Source organism: Leuresthes tenuis, unplaced genomic scaffold (genome assembly GCF_036924035.1).
Source record: "Leuresthes tenuis unplaced genomic scaffold, fLeuTen1.0.hap1 SCAF_6, whole genome shotgun sequence".
Taxonomy (NCBI): domain Eukaryota; kingdom Metazoa; phylum Chordata; class Actinopteri; order Atheriniformes; family Atherinopsidae; genus Leuresthes; species Leuresthes tenuis.
This window is the reverse complement of record NW_027325360.1, coordinates 6,492,690-6,512,603: the sequence shown is the minus strand read 5'-3', so window position 1 is coordinate 6,512,603 and position 19,914 is coordinate 6,492,690. Positions and strand designations below refer to the sequence as shown.

Below are 19,914 nucleotides of genomic sequence, written 5' to 3'. Positions count from 1 at the left end.
CAAATGTTCTGCATCGTACAAAAAGGATCCCGCCCTACCTCCTATGAGCTGTCCCTAGGCACCAGTCTAGGTGCCCCCCGAAATCTGTTTAGCAGGCACAGCTTAAGTTTCCGTAGTGTAGTGGTTATCACGTTCGCCTAACACGCGAAAGGTCCTCAGTTCAAAACTGGGCGGAAACATTACTAGCTCCGAATCTCTTTATTTCATTCTTGTGTGAAGATTTATGACTGCACGTTACTGATGGCAATATCAACATATTCATAACTAAGGATAAGAGGGGAGCCTCTATACATGCTGTAAAAGAAACGGCAAATGTTCTGCATCGTACAAAAAGGATCCCGCCCTACCTCCTATGAGCTGTCCCTAGGCACCACTCCGGAACTCTGTGGGAATGAATTTCCAGCAGATAATCTCTATTGTAAGGTCCTTTTCCAAGAGATTCTCAGATGCTGAGGTGTGAAACGGACTTTGGTAGAAACACTACTTTCCCAAAGAATGAGTACTGATGGCAACATCAACATATTCATAACTATGGATAGGAGGGGAGCCTCATCTGCTATTCTTGACATGCTGTAAAAGAAACGGCAAATGTTCTGCATCGTACAAAAAGGATCCCGCCCTACCTCCTATGAGCTGTCCCTAGGCACCACTCCGGAACTCTGTGGGAATGAATTTCCAGCAGATAATCTCTATTGTAAGGTCCTTTTCCAAGAGATTCTCAGATGCTGAGGTGTGAAACGGACTTTGGTAGAAACACTACTTTCCCAAAGAATGAGTACTGATGGCAACATCAACATATTCATAACTATGGATAGGAGGGGAGCCTCATCTGCTATTCTTGACATGCTGTAAAAGAAACGGCAAATGTTCTGCATCGTACAAAAAGGATCCCGCCCTACCTCCTATGAGCTGTCCCTAGGCACCACTCCGGAACTCTGTGGGAATGAATTTCCAGCAGATAATCTCTATTGTAAGGTCCTTTTCCAAGAGATTCTCAGATGCTGAGGTGTGAAACGGACTTTGGTAGAAACACTACTTTCCCAAAGAATGAGTACTGATGGCAACATCAACATATTCATAACTATGGATAGGAGGGGAGCCTCATCTGCTATTCTTGACATGCTGTAAAAGAAACGGCAAATGTTCTGCATCGTACAAAAAGCATCCCGCCCTACCTCTTATAAGCTGTCCCTAGGCACCAGTCTGGGAGCCCCCCGAAATCTGTTTAGCATGCACAGCTTCAGTTTCCGTAGTGTAGTGGTTATCACGTTCGCCTCACACGCGAAAGGTCCTCAGTTCGAAACTGGGCGGAAACATTGCTAGCTCTATTATTATTTATTTCATTCTCGTGTGAAGTTGTATGACTGCACGTTACTGATGGCAACATCAACATATTCATAAATATGGATAGGAGGGGAGCCTCATCTGCTATTCTTGACATGCTGTAAAAGAAACGGCAAATGTTCTGCATCGTACAAAAAGCATCCCGCCCTACCTCCTTTGAGCTGTCCCTAGGCACCAGTCTACGTGCCGCCCAAAATCTGTTTGATATGCACAGCTTCAGTTTCCGTAGTGTAGTGGTTATCACGTTCGCCTAACACGCGAAAGGTCCTCAGTTCAAAACTGGGCGGAAACATTACTAGCTCCAAATCTCTTTATTTCATTCTTGTGTGAAGATTTATGACTGCACGTTACTGATGGCAATATCAACATATTCATAACTAAGGATAAGAGGGGAGCCTCATCTGCTATTCTTGACATGCTGTAAAAGAAACGGCAAATGTTCTGCATCGTACAAAAAGGATCCCGCCCTACCTCCTATGAGCTGTCCCTAGGCACCACTCCGGAACTCTGTGGGAATGAATTTCCAGCAGATAATCTCTATTGTAAGGTCCTTTTCCAAGAGATTCTCAGATGCTGAGGTGTGAAACGGACTTTGGTAGAAACACTACTTTCCCAAAGAATGAGTACTGATGGCAACATCAACATATTCATAACTATGGATAGGAGGGGAGCCTCATCTGCTATTCTTGACATGCTGTAAAAGAAACGGCAAATGTTCTGCATCGTACAAAAAGCATCCCGCCCTACCTCTTATAAGCTGTCCCTAGGCACCAGTCTAGGAGCCCCCCGAAATCTGTTTAGCATGCACAGCTTCAGTTTCCGTAGTGTAGTGGTTATCACGTTCGCCTCACACGCGAAAGGTCCTCAGTTCGAAACTGGGCGGAAACATTGCTAGCTCTATTATTATTTATTTCATTCTCGTGTGAAGTTGTATGACTGCACGTTACTGATGGCAACATCAACATATTCATAAATATGGATAGGAGGGGAGCCTCATCTGCTATTCTTGACATGCTGTAAAAGAAACGGCAAATGTTCTGCATCGTACAAAAAGCATCCCGCCCTACCTCCTTTGAGCTGTCCCTAGGCACCAGTCTACGTGCCGCCCAAAATCTGTTTGATATGCACAGCTTCAGTTTCCGTAGTGTAGTGGTTATCACGTTCGCCTAACACGCGAAAGGTCCTCAGTTCAAAACTGGGCGGAAACATTACTAGCTCCAAATCTCTTTATTTCATTCTTGTGTGAAGATTTATGACTGCACGTTACTGATGGCAATATCAACATATTCATAACTAAGGATAAGAGGGGAGCCTCATCTGCTATTCTTGACATGCTGTAAAAGAAACGGCAAATGTTCTGCATCGTACAAAAAGGATCCCGCCCTACCTCCTATGAGCTGTCCCTAGGCACCACTCCGGAACTCTGTGGGAATGAATTTCCAGCAGATAATCTCTATTGTAAGGTCCTTTTCCAAGAGATTCTCAGATGCTGAGGTGTGAAACGGACTTTGGTAGAAACACTACTTTCCTCTGATGATGTTGATGTCCTCTGTTCGAAACATCAACATATTCATAACTATGGATAGGAGGGGAGCCTCATCTGCTATTCTTGACATGCTGTAAAAGCATCCCGCCCTACCTCCTATGAGCTGTCCATAGGCACCACTCCGGAACTCTGTGGGAATGAATTTCCAGCAGATAATCTCTATTGTAAGGTCCTTTTTCGCAGATTTCCAAGAGATTCTCCGATGCTGAGGTGTGAAACGGACTTTGGTAGAAACACTACTTTCCCAAAGAATGAGTACTGATGGCAACATCAACATATTCATAACTATGGATAGGAGGGGAGCCTCATCTGCTATTCTTGACATGCTGTAAAAGAAACGACAAATGTTCTGCATCGTACAAAAAGCATCCCGCCCTACCTCCTTTGAGCTGTCCCTAGGCACCAGTCTACGTGCCGCCCAAAATCTGTTTGATATGCACAGCTTCAGTTTCCGTAGTGTAGTGGTTATCACGTTCGCCTAACACGCGAAAGGTCCTCAGTTCAAAACGGGGCGGAAACATTACTAGCTCCAAATCTCTTTATTTCATTCTTGTGTGAAGATTTATGACTGCACGTTACTGATGGCAATATCAACATATTCATAACTAAGGATAAGAGGGGAGCCTCATCTGCTATTCTTGACATGCTGTAAAAGAAACGGCAAATGTTCTGCATCGTACAAAAAGGATCCCGCCCTACCTCCTATGAGCTGTCCCTAGGCACCACTCCGGAACTCTGTGGGAATGAATTTCCAGCAGATAATCTCTATTGTAAGGTCCTTTTCCAAGAGATTCTCAGATGCTGAGGTGTGAAACGGACTTTGGTAGAAACACTACTTTCCTCTGATGATGTTGATGTCCTCTGTTCGAAACATCAACATATTCATAACTATGGATAGGAGGGGAGCCTCATCTGCTATTCTTGACATGCTGTAAAAGCATCCCGCCCTACCTCCTATGAGCTGTCCATAGGCACCACTCCGGAAGTCTGTGAGAATGAATTTCCAGCAGATAATCTCTATTGTAAGGTCCTTTTTCGCAGATTTCCAAGAGATTCTCCGATGCTGAGGTGTGAAACGGACTTTGGTAGAAACACTACTTTCCCAAAGAATGAGTACTGATGGCAACATCAACATATTCATAACTATGGATAGGAGGGGAGTCTCATCTGCTATTCTTGACATGCTGTAAAAGAAACGGCAAATGTTCTGCATCGTACAAAAAGCATCCCGCCCTACCTCCTTTGAGCTGTCCCTAGGCACCAGTCTACGTGCCGCCCAAAATCTGTTTGATATGCACAGCTTCAGTTTCCGTAGTGTAGTGGTTATCACGTTCGCCTAACACGCGAAAGGTCCTCAGTTCAAAACTGGGCGGAAACATTACTAGCTCCAAATCTCTTTATTTCATTCTTGTGTGAAGATTTATGACTGCACGTTACTGATGGCAATATCAACATATTCATAACTAAGGATAAGAGGGGAGCCTCATCTGCTATTCTTGACATGCTGTAAAAGAAACGGCAAATGTTCTGCATCGTACAAAAAGGATCCCGCCCTACCTCCTATGAGCTGTCCCTAGGCACCACTCCGGAACTCTGTGGGAATGAATTTCCAGCAGATAATCTCTATTGTAAGGTCCTTTTTCGCAGATTTCCAAGAGATTCTCCGATGCTGAGGTGTGAAACGGACTTTGGTAGAAACACTACTTTCCCAAAGAATGAGTACTGATGGCAACATCAACATATTCATAACTATGGATAGGAGGGGAGCCTCATCTGCTATTCTTGACATGCTGTAAAAGAAACGGCAAATGTTCTGCATCGTACAAAAAGCATCCCGCCCTACCTCCTTTGAGCTGTCCCTAGGCACCAGTCTACGTGCCGCCCAAAATCTGTTTGATATGCACAGCTTCAGTTTCCGTAGTGTAGTGGTTATCACGTTCGCCTAACACGCGAAAGGTCCTCAGTTCAAAACTGGGCGGAAACATTACTAGCTCCAAATCTCTTTATTTCATTCTTGTGTGAAGATTTATGACTCCACGTTACTGATGGCAATATCAACATATTCATAACTAAGGATAAGAGGGGAGCCTCATCTGCTATTCTTGACATGCTGTAAAAGAAACGGCAAATGTTCTGCATCGTACAAAAAGGATCCCGCCCTACCTCCTATGAGCTGTTCCTAGGCACCACTCCGGAACTTTGTGGGAATGATTTTCCAGCAGATAATCTCTATTGTAAGGTCCTTTTCCAAGAGATTCTCAGATGCTGAGGTGTGAAACGGACTTTGGTAGAAACACTACTTTCCTCTGATGATGTTGATGTCCTCTGTTCGAAACATCAACATATTCATAACTATGGATAGGAGGGGAGCCTCATCTGCTATTCTTGACATGCTGTAAAAGCATCCCGCCCTACCTCCTATGAGCTGTCCATAGGCACCACTCCGGAAGTCTGTGAGAATGAATTTCCAGCAGATAATCTCTATTGTAAGGTCCTTTTTCGCAGATTTCCAAGAGATTCTCCAATGCTGAGGTGTGAAACGGACTTTGGTAGAAACACTACTTTCCCAAAGAATGAGTACTGATGGCAACATCAACATATTCATAACTATGGATAGGAGGGGAGCCTCATCTGCTATTCTTGACATGCTGTAAAAGAAACGGCAAATGTTCTGCATCGTACAAAAAGCATCCCGCCCTACCTCTTATAAGCTGTCCCTAGGCACCAGTCTAGGAGCCCCCCGAAATCTGTTTAGCATGCACAGCTTCAGTTTCCGTAGTGTAGTGGTTATCACGTTCGCCTCACACGCGAAAGGTCCTCAGTTCGAAACTGGGCGGAAACATTGTTAGCTCTATTATTATTTATTTCATTCTCGTGTGAAGTTGTATGACTGCACGTTACTGATGGCAACATCAACATATTCATAAATATGGATAGGAGGGGAGCCTCATCTGCTATTCTTGACATGCTGTAAAAGAAACGGCAAATGTTCTGCATCGTACAAAAAGGATCCCGCCCTACCTCCTATGAGCTGTCCCTAGGCACCACTCCGGAACTCTGTGGGAATGAATTTCCAGCAGATAATCTCTATTGTAAGGTCCTTTTTCGCAGATTTCCAAGAGATTCTCCGATGCTGAGGTGTGAAACGGACTTTGGTAGAAACACTACTTTCCCAAAGAATGAGTACTGATGGCAACATCAACATATTCATAACTATGGATAGGAGGGGAGCCTCATCTGCTATTCTTGACATGCTGTAAAAGAAACGGCAAATGTTCTGCATCGTACAAAAAGCATCCCGCCCTACCTCCTTTGAGCTGTCCCTAGGCACCAGTCTACGTGCCGCCCAAAATCTGTCTGATATGCACAGCTTCAGTTTCCGTAGTGTAGTGGTTATGACGTTCGCCTAACACGCGAAAGGTCCTCAGTTCAAAACTGGGCGGAAACATTACTAGCTCCAAATCTCTTTATTTCATTCTTGTGTGAAGATTTATGACTGCACGTTACTGATGGCAATATCAACATATTCATAACTAAGGATAAGAGGGGAGCCTCATCTGCTATTCTTGACATGCTGTAAAAGAAACGGCAAATGTTCTGCATCGTACAAAAAGGATCCCGCCCTACCTCCTATGAGCTGTCCCTAGGCACCACTCCGGAACTCTGTGGGAATGAATTTCCAGCAGATAATCTCTATTGTAAGGTCCTTTTCCAAGAGATTCTCAGATGCTGAGGTGTGAAACGGACTTTGGTAGAAACACTACTTTCCTCTGATGATGTTGATGTCCTCTGTTCGAAACATCAACATATTCATAACTATGGATAGGAGGGGAGCCTCATCTGCTATTCTTGACATGCTGTAAAAGCATCCCGCCCTACCTCCTATGAGCTGTCCATAGGCACCACTCCGGAAGTCTGTGAGAATGAATTTCCAGCAGATAATCTCTATTGTAAGGTCCTTTTTCGCAGATTTCCAAGAGATTCTCCGATGCTGAGGTGTGAAACGGACTTTGGTAGAAACACTACTTTCCCAAAGAATGAGTACTGATGGCAACATCAACATATTCATAACTATGGATAGGAGGGGAGTCTCATCTGCTATTCTTGACATGCTGTAAAAGAAACGGCAAATGTTCTGCATCGTACAAAAAGCATCCCGCCCTACCTCCTTTGAGCTGTCCCTAGGCACCAGTCTACGTGCCGCCCAAAATCTGTCTGATATGCACAGCTTCAGTTTCCGTAGTGTAGTGGTTATCACGTTCGCCTAACACGCGAAAGGTCCTCAGTTCAAAACTGGGCGGAAACATTACTAGCTCCAAATCTCTTTATTTCATTCTTGTGTGAAGATTTATGACTGCACGTTACTGATGGCAATATCAACATATTCATAACTAAGGATAAGAGGGGAGCCTCATCTGCTATTCTTGACATGCTGTAAAAGAAACGGCAAATGTTCTGCATCGTACAAAAAGGATCCCGCCCTACCTCCTATGAGCTGTTCCTAGGCACCACTCCGGAACTCTGTGGGAATGATTTTCCAGCAGATAATCTCTATTGTAAAGTCCTTTTCCAAGAGATTCTCCGATGCTGAGGTGTGAAACGGACTTTGGTAGAAACACTACTTTCCCAAAGATTGAGTACTGATGGCAACATCAACATATTCATAACTATGGATAGGAGGGGAGCCTCATCTGCTATTCTTGACATGCTGTAAAAGAAACGGCAAATGTTCTGCATCGTACAAAAAGCTCCTACCTCCTATGAGCTGTCCCTAGGCACCACTCCGGAACTCTGTGGGAATGAATTTCCAGCAGATAATCTCTATTGTAAGGTCCTTTTCCAAGAGATTCTCAGATGCTGAGGTGTGAAACGGACTTTGGTAGAAACACTACTTTCCTCTGATGATGTTGATGTCCTCTGTTCGAAACATCAACATATTCATAACTATGGATAGGAGGGGAGCCTCATCTGCTATTCTTGACATGCTGTAAAAGCATCCCGCCCTACCTCCTATGAGCTGTCCATAGGCACCACTCCGGAAGTCTGTGAGAATGAATTTCCAGCAGATAATCTCTATTGTAAGGTCCTTTTTCGCAGATTTCCAAGAGATTCTCCAATGCTGAGGTGTGAAACGGACTTTGGTAGAAACACTACTTTCCCAAAGAATGAGTACTGATGGCAACATCAACATATTCATAACTATGGATAGGAGGGGAGCCTCATCTGCTATTCTTGACATGCTGTAAAAGAAACGGCAAATGTTCTGCATCGTACAAAAAGCATCCCGCCCTACCTCCTTTGAGCTGTCCCTAGGCACCAGTCTACGTGCCGCCCAAAATCTGTCTGATATGCACAGCTTCAGTTTCCGTAGTGTAGTGGTTATCACGTTCGCCTAACACGCGAAAGGTCCTCAGTTCAAAACTGGGCGGAAACATTACTAGCTCCAAATCTCTTTATTTCATTCTTGTGTGAAGATTTATGACTGCACGTTACTGATGGCAATATCAACATATTCATAACTAAGGATAAGAGGGGAGCCTCATCTGCTATTCTTGACATGCTGTAAAAGAAACGGCAAATGTTCTGCATCGTACAAAAAGGATCCCGCCCTACCTCCTATGAGCTGTTCCTAGGCACCACTCCGGAACTCTGTGGGAATGATTTTCCAGCAGATAATCTCTATTGTAAAGTCCTTTTCCAAGAGATTCTCCGATGCTGAGGTGTGAAACGGACTTTGGTAGAAACACTACTTTCCCAAAGATTGAGTACTGATGGCAACATCAACATATTCATAACTATGGATAGGAGGGGAGCCTCATCTGCTATTCTTGACATGCTGTAAAAGAAACGGCAAATGTTCTGCATCGTACAAAAAGGATCCCGCCCTACCTCCTATGAGCTGTCCCTAGGCACCACTCCGGAACTCTGTGGGAATGAATTTCCAGCAGATAATCTCTATTGTAAGGTCCTTTTCCAAGAGATTCTCAGATGCTGAGGTGTGAAACGGACTTTGGTAGAAACACTACTTTCCCAAAGATTGAGTACTGATGGCAACATCAACATATTCATAACTATGGATAGGAGGGGAGCCTCATCTGCTATTCTTGACATGCTGTAAAAGAAACGGCAAATGTTCTGCATCGTACAAAAAGCATCCCGCCCTACCTCTTATAAGCTGTCCCTAGGCACCAGTCTAGGAGCCCCCCGAAATCTGTTTAGTATGCACAGCTTCAGTTTCCGTAGTGTAGTGGTTATCACGTTCGCCTCACACGCGAAAGGTCCCCTGTTCGAAACTGGGCGGAAATATTGCTAGCTCCATTATTATTTATTTCATTCTCGTGTGAAGTTGTATGACTGCACGTTACTGATGGCAACATCAACATATTCATAACTATGGATAGGAGGGGAGCCTCATCTGCTATTCTTGACATGCTGTAAAAGAAACGGCAAATGTTCTGCATCGTACAAAAAGGATCCCGCCCTACCTCCTATGAGCTGTCCCTAGGCACCACTCCGGAACTCTGTGGGAATGAATTTCCAGCAGATAATCTCTATTGTAAGGTCCTTTTTCGCAGATTTCCAAGAGATTCTCCGATGCTGAGGTGTGAAACGGACTTTGGTAGAAACACTACTTTCCCAAAGAATGAGTACTGATGGCAACATCAACATATTCATAACTATGGATAGGAGGGGAGCCTCATCTGCTATTCTTGACATGCTGTAAAAGAAACGGCAAATGTTCTGCATCGTACAAAAAGCATCCCGCCCTACCTCCTTTGAGCTGTCCCTAGGCACCAGTCTACGTGCCGCCCAAAATCTGTCTGATATGCACAGCTTCAGTTTCCGTAGTGTAGTGGTTATGACGTTCGCCTAACACGCGAAAGGTCCTCAGTTCAAAACTGGGCGGAAACATTACTAGCTCCAAATCTCTTTATTTCATTCTTGTGTGAAGATTTATGACTGCACGTTACTGATGGCAATATCAACATATTCATAACTAAGGATAAGAGGGGAGCCTCATCTGCTATTCTTGACATGCTGTAAAAGAAACGGCAAATGTTCTGCATCGTACAAAAAGGATCCCGCCCTACCTCCTATGAGCTGTCCCTAGGCACCACTCCGGAACTCTGTGGGAATGAATTTCCAGCAGATAATCTCTATTGTAAGGTCCTTTTCCAAGAGATTCTCAGATGCTGAGGTGTGAAACGGACTTTGGTAGAAACACTACTTTCCTCTGATGATGTTGATGTCCTCTGTTCGAAACATCAACATATTCATAACTATGGATAGGAGGGGAGCCTCATCTGCTATTCTTGACATGCTGTAAAAGCATCCCGCCCTACCTCCTATGAGCTGTCCATAGGCACCACTCCGGAAGTCTGTGAGAATGAATTTCCAGCAGATAATCTCTATTGTAAGGTCCTTTTTCGCAGATTTCCAAGAGATTCTCCGATGCTGAGGTGTGAAACGGACTTTGGTAGAAACACTACTTTCCCAAAGAATGAGTACTGATGGCAACATCAACATATTCATAACTATGGATAGGAGGGGAGTCTCATCTGCTATTCTTGACATGCTGTAAAAGAAACGGCAAATGTTCTGCATCGTACAAAAAGCATCCCGCCCTACCTCCTTTGAGCTGTCCCTAGGCACCAGTCTACGTGCCGCCCAAAATCTGTCTGATATGCACAGCTTCAGTTTCCGTAGTGTAGTGGTTATCACGTTCGCCTAACACGCGAAAGGTCCTCAGTTCAAAACTGGGCGGAAACATTACTAGCTCCAAATCTCTTTATTTCATTCTTGTGTGAAGATTTATGACTGCACGTTACTGATGGCAATATCAACATATTCATAACTAAGGATAAGAGGGGAGCCTCATCTGCTATTCTTGACATGCTGTAAAAGAAACGGCAAATGTTCTGCATCGTACAAAAAGGATCCCGCCCTACCTCCTATGAGCTGTTCCTAGGCACCACTCCGGAACTCTGTGGGAATGATTTTCCAGCAGATAATCTCTATTGTAAAGTCCTTTTCCAAGAGATTCTCCGATGCTGAGGTGTGAAACGGACTTTGGTAGAAACACTACTTTCCCAAAGATTGAGTACTGATGGCAACATCAACATATTCATAACTATGGATAGGAGGGGAGCCTCATCTGCTATTCTTGACATGCTGTAAAAGAAACGGCAAATGTTCTGCATCGTACAAAAAGCTCCTACCTCCTATGAGCTGTCCCTAGGCACCACTCCGGAACTCTGTGGGAATGAATTTCCAGCAGATAATCTCTATTGTAAGGTCCTTTTCCAAGAGATTCTCAGATGCTGAGGTGTGAAACGGACTTTGGTAGAAACACTACTTTCCTCTGATGATGTTGATGTCCTCTGTTCGAAACATCAACATATTCATAACTATGGATAGGAGGGGAGCCTCATCTGCTATTCTTGACATGCTGTAAAAGCATCCCGCCCTACCTCCTATGAGCTGTCCATAGGCACCACTCCGGAAGTCTGTGAGAATGAATTTCCAGCAGATAATCTCTATTGTAAGGTCCTTTTTCGCAGATTTCCAAGAGATTCTCCAATGCTGAGGTGTGAAACGGACTTTGGTAGAAACACTACTTTCCCAAAGAATGAGTACTGATGGCAACATCAACATATTCATAACTATGGATAGGAGGGGAGCCTCATCTGCTATTCTTGACATGCTGTAAAAGAAACGGCAAATGTTCTGCATCGTACAAAAAGCATCCCGCCCTACCTCCTTTGAGCTGTCCCTAGGCACCAGTCTACGTGCCGCCCAAAATCTGTCTGATATGCACAGCTTCAGTTTCCGTAGTGTAGTGGTTATCACGTTCGCCTAACACGCGAAAGGTCCTCAGTTCAAAACTGGGCGGAAACATTACTAGCTCCAAATCTCTTTATTTCATTCTTGTGTGAAGATTTATGACTGCACGTTACTGATGGCAATATCAACATATTCATAACTAAGGATAAGAGGGGAGCCTCATCTGCTATTCTTGACATGCTGTAAAAGAAACGGCAAATGTTCTGCATCGTACAAAAAGGATCCCGCCCTACCTCCTATGAGCTGTTCCTAGGCACCACTCCGGAACTCTGTGGGAATGATTTTCCAGCAGATAATCTCTATTGTAAAGTCCTTTTCCAAGAGATTCTCCGATGCTGAGGTGTGAAACGGACTTTGGTAGAAACACTACTTTCCCAAAGATTGAGTACTGATGGCAACATCAACATATTCATAACTATGGATAGGAGGGGAGCCTCATCTGCTATTCTTGACATGCTGTAAAAGAAACGGCAAATGTTCTGCATCGTACAAAAAGGATCCCGCCCTACCTCCTATGAGCTGTCCCTAGGCACCACTCCGGAACTCTGTGGGAATGAATTTCCAGCAGATAATCTCTATTGTAAGGTCCTTTTCCAAGAGATTCTCAGATGCTGAGGTGTGAAACGGACTTTGGTAGAAACACTACTTTCCCAAAGATTGAGTACTGATGGCAACATCAACATATTCATAACTATGGATAGGAGGGGAGCCTCATCTGCTATTCTTGACATGCTGTAAAAGAAACGGCAAATGTTCTGCATCGTACAAAAAGCATCCCGCCCTACCTCTTATAAGCTGTCCCTAGGCACCAGTCTAGGAGCCCCCCGAAATCTGTTTAGTATGCACAGCTTCAGTTTCCGTAGTGTAGTGGTTATCACGTTCGCCTCACACGCGAAAGGTCCCCTGTTCGAAACTGGGCGGAAATATTGCTAGCTCCATTATTATTTATTTCATTCTCGTGTGAAGTTGTATGACTGCACGTTACTGATGGCAACATCAACATATTCATAACTATGGATAGGAGGGGAGCCTCATCTGCTATTCTTGACATGCTGTAAAAGAAACGGCAAATGTTCTGCATCGTACAAAAAGGATCCCGCCCTACCTCCTATGAGCTGTCCCTAGGCACCACTCCGGAACTCTGTGGGAATGAATTTCCAGCAGATAATCTCTATTGTAAGGTCCTTTTTCGCAGATTTCCAAGAGATTCTCCGATGCTGAGGTGTGAAACGGACTTTGGTAGAAACACTACTTTCCCAAAGAATGAGTACTGATGGCAACATCAACATATTCATAACTATGGATAGGAGGGGAGCCTCATCTGCTATTCTTGACATGCTGTAAAAGAAACGGCAAATGTTCTGCATCGTACAAAAAGCATCCCGCCCTACCTCCTTTGAGCTGTCCCTAGGCACCAGTCTACGTGCCGCCCAAAATCTGTCTGATATGCACAGCTTCAGTTTCCGTAGTGTAGTGGTTATGACGTTCGCCTAACACGCGAAAGGTCCTCAGTTCAAAACTGGGCGGAAACATTACTAGCTCCAAATCTCTTTATTTCATTCTTGTGTGAAGATTTATGACTGCACGTTACTGATGGCAATATCAACATATTCATAACTAAGGATAAGAGGGGAGCCTCATCTGCTATTCTTGACATGCTGTAAAAGAAACGGCAAATGTTCTGCATCGTACAAAAAGGATCCCGCCCTACCTCCTATGAGCTGTCCCTAGGCACCACTCCGGAACTCTGTGGGAATGAATTTCCAGCAGATAATCTCTATTGTAAGGTCCTTTTCCAAGAGATTCTCAGATGCTGAGGTGTGAAACGGACTTTGGTAGAAACACTACTTTCCTCTGATGATGTTGATGTCCTCTGTTCGAAACATCAACATATTCATAACTATGGATAGGAGGGGAGCCTCATCTGCTATTCTTGACATGCTGTAAAAGCATCCCGCCCTACCTCCTATGAGCTGTCCATAGGCACCACTCCGGAAGTCTGTGAGAATGAATTTCCAGCAGATAATCTCTATTGTAAGGTCCTTTTTCGCAGATTTCCAAGAGATTCTCCGATGCTGAGGTGTGAAACGGACTTTGGTAGAAACACTACTTTCCCAAAGAATGAGTACTGATGGCAACATCAACATATTCATAACTATGGATAGGAGGGGAGTCTCATCTGCTATTCTTGACATGCTGTAAAAGAAACGGCAAATGTTCTGCATCGTACAAAAAGCATCCCGCCCTACCTCCTTTGAGCTGTCCCTAGGCACCAGTCTACGTGCCGCCCAAAATCTGTCTGATATGCACAGCTTCAGTTTCCGTAGTGTAGTGGTTATCACGTTCGCCTAACACGCGAAAGGTCCTCAGTTCAAAACTGGGCGGAAACATTACTAGCTCCAAATCTCTTTATTTCATTCTTGTGTGAAGATTTATGACTGCACGTTACTGATGGCAATATCAACATATTCATAACTAAGGATAAGAGGGGAGCCTCATCTGCTATTCTTGACATGCTGTAAAAGAAACGGCAAATGTTCTGCATCGTACAAAAAGGATCCCGCCCTACCTCCTATGAGCTGTTCCTAGGCACCACTCCGGAACTCTGTGGGAATGATTTTCCAGCAGATAATCTCTATTGTAAAGTCCTTTTCCAAGAGATTCTCCGATGCTGAGGTGTGAAACGGACTTTGGTAGAAACACTACTTTCCCAAAGATTGAGTACTGATGGCAACATCAACATATTCATAACTATGGATAGGAGGGGAGCCTCATCTGCTATTCTTGACATGCTGTAAAAGAAACGGCAAATGTTCTGCATCGTACAAAAAGCTCCTACCTCCTATGAGCTGTCCCTAGGCACCACTCCGGAACTCTGTGGGAATGAATTTCCAGCAGATAATCTCTATTGTAAGGTCCTTTTCCAAGAGATTCTCAGATGCTGAGGTGTGAAACGGACTTTGGTAGAAACACTACTTTCCTCTGATGATGTTGATGTCCTCTGTTCGAAACATCAACATATTCATAACTATGGATAGGAGGGGAGCCTCATCTGCTATTCTTGACATGCTGTAAAAGCATCCCGCCCTACCTCCTATGAGCTGTCCATAGGCACCACTCCGGAAGTCTGTGAGAATGAATTTCCAGCAGATAATCTCTATTGTAAGGTCCTTTTTCGCAGATTTCCAAGAGATTCTCCAATGCTGAGGTGTGAAACGGACTTTGGTAGAAACACTACTTTCCCAAAGAATGAGTACTGATGGCAACATCAACATATTCATAACTATGGATAGGAGGGGAGCCTCATCTGCTATTCTTGACATGCTGTAAAAGAAACGGCAAATGTTCTGCATCGTACAAAAAGCATCCCGCCCTACCTCCTTTGAGCTGTCCCTAGGCACCAGTCTACGTGCCGCCCAAAATCTGTCTGATATGCACAGCTTCAGTTTCCGTAGTGTAGTGGTTATCACGTTCGCCTAACACGCGAAAGGTCCTCAGTTCAAAACTGGGCGGAAACATTACTAGCTCCAAATCTCTTTATTTCATTCTTGTGTGAAGATTTATGACTGCACGTTACTGATGGCAATATCAACATATTCATAACTAAGGATAAGAGGGGAGCCTCATCTGCTATTCTTGACATGCTGTAAAAGAAACGGCAAATGTTCTGCATCGTACAAAAAGGATCCCGCCCTACCTCCTATGAGCTGTTCCTAGGCACCACTCCGGAACTCTGTGGGAATGATTTTCCAGCAGATAATCTCTATTGTAAAGTCCTTTTCCAAGAGATTCTCCGATGCTGAGGTGTGAAACGGACTTTGGTAGAAACACTACTTTCCCAAAGATTGAGTACTGATGGCAACATCAACATATTCATAACTATGGATAGGAGGGGAGCCTCATCTGCTATTCTTGACATGCTGTAAAAGAAACGGCAAATGTTCTGCATCGTACAAAAAGGATCCCGCCCTACCTCCTATGAGCTGTCCCTAGGCACCACTCCGGAACTCTGTGGGAATGAATTTCCAGCAGATAATCTCTATTGTAAGGTCCTTTTCCAAGAGATTCTCAGATGCTGAGGTGTGAAACGGACTTTGGTAGAAACACTACTTTCCTCTGATGATGTTGATGTCCTCTGTTCGAAACATCAACATATTCATAACTATGGATAGGAGGGGAGCCTCATCTGCTATTCTTGACATGCTGTAAAAGCATCCCGCCCTACCTCCTATGAGCTGTCCATAGGCACCACTCCGGAAGTCTGTGAGAATGAATTTCCAGCAGATAATCTCTATTGTAAGGTCCTTTTTCGCAGATTTCCAAGAGATTCTCCAATGCTGAGGTGTGAAACGGACTTTGGTAGAAACACTACTTTCCCAAAGAATGAGTACTGATGGCAACATCAACATATTCATAACTATGGATAGGAGGGGAGCCTCATCTGCTATTCTTGACATGCTGTAAAAGAAACGGCAAATGTTCTGCATCGTACAAAAAGCATCCCGCCCTACCTCCTTTGAGCTGTCCCTAGGCACCAGTCTACGTGCCGCCCAAAATCTGTTTGATATGCACAGCTTCAGTTTCCGTAGTGTAGTGGTTATCACGTTCGCCTAACACGCGAAAGGTCCTCAGTTCAAAACTGGGCGGAAACATTACTAGCTCCAAATCTCTTAATTTCATTCTTGTGTGAAGATTTATGACTGCACGTTACTGATGGCAATATCAACATATTCATAACTAAGGATAAGAGGGGAGCCTCATCTGCTATTCTTGACATGCTGTAAAAGAAACGGCAAATGTTCTGCATCGTACAAAAAGGATCCCGCCCTACCTCCTATGAGCTGTCCCTAGGCACCACTCCGGAACTCTGTGGGAATGAATTTCCAGCAGATAATCTCTATTGTAAGGTCCTTTTCCAAGAGATTCTCAGATGCTGAGGTGTGAAACGGACTTTGGTAGAAACACTACTTTCCCAAAGAATGAGTACTGATGGCAACATCAACATATTCATAAATATGGATAGGAGGGGAGCCTCATCTGCTATTCTTGACATGCTGTAAAAGAAACGGCAAATGTTCTGCATCGTACAAAAAGCATCCCGCCCTACCTCTTATAAGCTGTCCCTAGGCACCAGTCTAGGAGCCCCCCGAAATCTGTTTGGCATGCACAGCTTCAGTTTCCGTAGTGTAGTGGTTATCACGTTCGCCTCACACGCGAAAGGTCCTCAGTTCGAAACTGGGCGGAAACATTGCTAGCTCTATTATTATTTATTTCATTCTCGTGTGAAGTTGTATGACTGCACGTTACTGATGGCAACATCAACATATTCATAACTATGGATAGGAGGGGAGCCTCATCTGCTATTCTTGACATGCTGTAAAAGAAACGGCAAATGTTCTGCATCGTACAAAAAGGATCCCGCCCTACCTCCTATGAGCTGTCCCTAGGCACCACTCCGGAACTCTGTGGGAATGAATTTCCAGCAGATAATCTCTATTGTAAGGTCCTTTTCCAAGAGATTCTCAGATGCTGAGGTGTGAAACGGACTTTGGTAGAAACACTACTTTCCCAAAGAATGAGTACTGATGGCAACATCAACATATTCATAACTATGGATAGGAGGGGAGCCTCATCTGCTATTCTTGACATGCTGTAAAAGAAACGGCAAATGTTCTGCATCGTACAAAAAGCATCCCGCCCTACCTCCTTTGAGCTGTCCCTAGGCACCAGTCTACGTGCCGCCCAAAATCTGTCTGATATGCACAGCTTCAGTTTCCGTAGTGTAGTGGTTATCACGTTCGCCTAACACGCGAAAGGTCCTCAGTTCAAAACTGGGCGGAAACATTACTAGCTCCAAATCTCTTTATTTCATTCTTGTGTGAAGATTTATGACTGCACGTTACTGATGGCAATATCAACATATTCATAACTAAGGATAAGAGGGGAGCCTCATCTGCTATTCTTGACATGCTGTAAAAGAAACGGCAAATGTTCTGCATCGTACAAAAAGGATCCCGCCCTACCTCCTATGAGCTGTCCCTAGGCGCCACTCCGGAACTCTGTGGGAATGAATTTCCAGCAGATAATCTCTATTGTAAGGTCCTTTTCCAAGAGATTCTCAGATGCTGAGGTGTGAAACGGACTTTGGTAGAAACACTACTTTCCTCTGATGATGTTGATGTCCTCTGTTCGAAACATCAACATATTCATAACTATGGATAGGAGGGGAGCCTCATCTGCTATTCTTGACATGCTGTAAAAGCATCCCGCCCTACCTCCTATGAGCTGTCCATAGGCACCACTCCGGAAGTCTGTGAGAATGAATTTCCAGCAGATAATCTCTATTGTAAGGTCCTTTTTCGCAGATTTCCAAGAGATTCTCCAATGCTGAGGTGTGAAACGGACTTTGGTAGAAACACTACTTTCCCAAAGAATGAGTACTGATGGCAACATCAACATATTCATAACTATGGATAGGAGGGGAGCCTCATCTGCTATTCTTGACATGCTGTAAAAGAAACGGCAAATGTTCTGCATCGTACAAAAAGCATCCCGCCCTACCTCCTTTGAGCTGTCCCTAGGCACCAGTCTACGTGCCGCCCAAAATCTGTCTGATATGCACAGCTTCAGTTTCCGTAGTGTAGTGGTTATCACGTTCGCCTAACACGCGAAAGGTCCTCAGTTCAAAACTGGGCGGAAACATTACTAGCTCCAAATCTCTTTATTTCATTCTTGTGTGAAGATTTATGACTGCACGTTACTGATGGCAATATCAACATATTCATAACTAAGGATAAGAGGGGAGCCTCATCTGCTATTCTTGACATGCTGTAAAAGAAACGGCAAATGTTCTGCATCGTACAAAAAGGATCCCGCCCTACCTCCTATGAGCTGTTCCTAGGCACCACTCCGGAACTCTGTGGGAATGATTTTCCAGCAGATAATCTCTATTGTAAAGTCCTTTTCCAAGAGATTCTCCGATGCTGAGGTGTGAAACGGACTTTGGTAGAAACACTACTTTCCCAAAGATTGAGTACTGATGGCAACATCAACATATTCATAACTATGGATAGGAGGGGAGCCTCATCTGCTATTCTTGACATGCTGTAAAAGAAACGGCAAATGTTCTGCATCGTACAAAAAGGATCCCGCCCTACCTCCTATGAGCTGTCCCTAGGCACCACTCCGGAACTCTGTGGGAATGAATTTCCAGCAGATAATCTCTATTGTAAGGTCCTTTTCCAAGAGATTCTCAGATGCTGAGGTGTGAAACGGACTTTGGTAGAAACACTACTTTCCTCTGATGATGTTGATGTCCTCTGTTCGAAACATCAACATATTCATAACTATGGATAGGAGGGGAGCCTCATCTGCTATTCTTGACATGCTGTAAAAGCATCCCGCCCTACCTCCTATGAGCTGTCCATAGGCACCACTCCGGAAGTCTGTGAGAATGAATTTCCAGCAGATAATCTCTATTGTAAGGTCCTTTTCCAAGAGATTCTCAGATGCTGAGGTGTGAAACGGACTTTGGTAGAAACACTACTTTCCCAAAGAATGAGTACTGATGGCAACATCAACATATTCATAACTATGGATAGGAGGGGAGCCTCATCTGCTATTCTTGACATGCTGTAAAAGAAACGGCAAATGTTCTGCATCGTACAAAAAGCATCCCGCCCTACCTCCTTTGAGCTGTCCCTAGGCACCAGTCTACGTGCCGCCCAAAATCTGTCTGATATGCACAGCTTCAGTTTCCGTAGTGTAGTGGTTATCACGTTCGCCTAACACGCGAAAGGTCCTCAGTTCAAAACTGGGCGGAAACATTACTAGCTCCAAATCTCTTTATTTCATTCTTGTGTGAAGATTTATGACTGCACGTTACTGATGGCAATATCAACATATTCATAACTAAGGATAAGAGGGGAGCCTCATCTGCTATTCTTGACATGCTGTAAAAGAAACGGCAAATGTTCTGCATCGTACAAAAAGGATCCCGCCCTACCTCCTATGAGCTGTCCCTAGGCACCACTCCGGAACTCTGTGGGAATGAATTTCCAGCAGATAATCTCTATTGTAAGGTCCTTTTCCAAGAGATTCTCAGATGCTGAGGTGTGAAACGGACTTTGGTAGAAACACTACTTTCCCAAAGATTGAGTACTGATGGCAACATCAACATA

General features: G+C 44.2%; 21 non-coding genes across 21 annotated transcripts; all 21 read left to right on the top strand.

Annotated features, from left to right (window-relative positions):
* The first annotated feature begins 106 nt into the window (after nt 1-106).
* Nucleotides 107-179, top strand: trnav-aac (transfer RNA valine (anticodon AAC)). The gene has a single exon. It is a non-coding gene; the product is annotated as a tRNA-Val (tRNA).
* A 1,064-nt stretch (nt 180-1,243) lies between these two features.
* On the top strand, nt 1,244-1,316 carry trnav-cac (transfer RNA valine (anticodon CAC)). Its single transcript has one exon. It is a non-coding gene; the product is annotated as a tRNA-Val (tRNA).
* A 247-nt stretch (nt 1,317-1,563) lies between these two features.
* Nucleotides 1,564-1,636, top strand: trnav-aac (transfer RNA valine (anticodon AAC)). Its single transcript has one exon. It is a non-coding gene; the product is annotated as a tRNA-Val (tRNA).
* A 523-nt stretch (nt 1,637-2,159) lies between these two features.
* Nucleotides 2,160-2,232, top strand: trnav-cac (transfer RNA valine (anticodon CAC)). The gene has a single exon. It is a non-coding gene; the product is annotated as a tRNA-Val (tRNA).
* A 247-nt stretch (nt 2,233-2,479) lies between these two features.
* On the top strand, nt 2,480-2,552 carry trnav-aac (transfer RNA valine (anticodon AAC)). Its single transcript has one exon. It is a non-coding gene; the product is annotated as a tRNA-Val (tRNA).
* Nucleotides 2,553-4,195: 1,643 nt separating this feature from the next.
* On the top strand, nt 4,196-4,268 carry trnav-aac (transfer RNA valine (anticodon AAC)). The gene has a single exon. It is a non-coding gene; the product is annotated as a tRNA-Val (tRNA).
* Nucleotides 4,269-4,801: 533 nt separating this feature from the next.
* On the top strand, nt 4,802-4,874 carry trnav-aac (transfer RNA valine (anticodon AAC)). The gene has a single exon. It is a non-coding gene; the product is annotated as a tRNA-Val (tRNA).
* A 785-nt stretch (nt 4,875-5,659) lies between these two features.
* On the top strand, nt 5,660-5,732 carry trnav-cac (transfer RNA valine (anticodon CAC)). The gene has a single exon. It is a non-coding gene; the product is annotated as a tRNA-Val (tRNA).
* A 1,391-nt stretch (nt 5,733-7,123) lies between these two features.
* Nucleotides 7,124-7,196, top strand: trnav-aac (transfer RNA valine (anticodon AAC)). The gene has a single exon. It is a non-coding gene; the product is annotated as a tRNA-Val (tRNA).
* Nucleotides 7,197-8,251: 1,055 nt separating this feature from the next.
* On the top strand, nt 8,252-8,324 carry trnav-aac (transfer RNA valine (anticodon AAC)). The gene has a single exon. It is a non-coding gene; the product is annotated as a tRNA-Val (tRNA).
* Nucleotides 8,325-9,123: 799 nt separating this feature from the next.
* On the top strand, nt 9,124-9,196 carry trnav-cac (transfer RNA valine (anticodon CAC)). Its single transcript has one exon. It is a non-coding gene; the product is annotated as a tRNA-Val (tRNA).
* A 1,391-nt stretch (nt 9,197-10,587) lies between these two features.
* trnav-aac (transfer RNA valine (anticodon AAC)) lies at nt 10,588-10,660 on the top strand. The gene has a single exon. It is a non-coding gene; the product is annotated as a tRNA-Val (tRNA).
* Nucleotides 10,661-11,715: 1,055 nt separating this feature from the next.
* Nucleotides 11,716-11,788, top strand: trnav-aac (transfer RNA valine (anticodon AAC)). The gene has a single exon. It is a non-coding gene; the product is annotated as a tRNA-Val (tRNA).
* A 799-nt stretch (nt 11,789-12,587) lies between these two features.
* trnav-cac (transfer RNA valine (anticodon CAC)) lies at nt 12,588-12,660 on the top strand. Its single transcript has one exon. It is a non-coding gene; the product is annotated as a tRNA-Val (tRNA).
* Nucleotides 12,661-14,051: 1,391 nt separating this feature from the next.
* On the top strand, nt 14,052-14,124 carry trnav-aac (transfer RNA valine (anticodon AAC)). Its single transcript has one exon. It is a non-coding gene; the product is annotated as a tRNA-Val (tRNA).
* Nucleotides 14,125-15,179: 1,055 nt separating this feature from the next.
* On the top strand, nt 15,180-15,252 carry trnav-aac (transfer RNA valine (anticodon AAC)). Its single transcript has one exon. It is a non-coding gene; the product is annotated as a tRNA-Val (tRNA).
* Nucleotides 15,253-16,313: 1,061 nt separating this feature from the next.
* On the top strand, nt 16,314-16,386 carry trnav-aac (transfer RNA valine (anticodon AAC)). The gene has a single exon. It is a non-coding gene; the product is annotated as a tRNA-Val (tRNA).
* Nucleotides 16,387-16,909: 523 nt separating this feature from the next.
* Nucleotides 16,910-16,982, top strand: trnav-cac (transfer RNA valine (anticodon CAC)). The gene has a single exon. It is a non-coding gene; the product is annotated as a tRNA-Val (tRNA).
* A 523-nt stretch (nt 16,983-17,505) lies between these two features.
* trnav-aac (transfer RNA valine (anticodon AAC)) lies at nt 17,506-17,578 on the top strand. The gene has a single exon. It is a non-coding gene; the product is annotated as a tRNA-Val (tRNA).
* Nucleotides 17,579-18,363: 785 nt separating this feature from the next.
* trnav-aac (transfer RNA valine (anticodon AAC)) lies at nt 18,364-18,436 on the top strand. The gene has a single exon. It is a non-coding gene; the product is annotated as a tRNA-Val (tRNA).
* Nucleotides 18,437-19,487: 1,051 nt separating this feature from the next.
* On the top strand, nt 19,488-19,560 carry trnav-aac (transfer RNA valine (anticodon AAC)). Its single transcript has one exon. It is a non-coding gene; the product is annotated as a tRNA-Val (tRNA).
* Nucleotides 19,561-19,914: the final 354 nt, after the last annotated feature.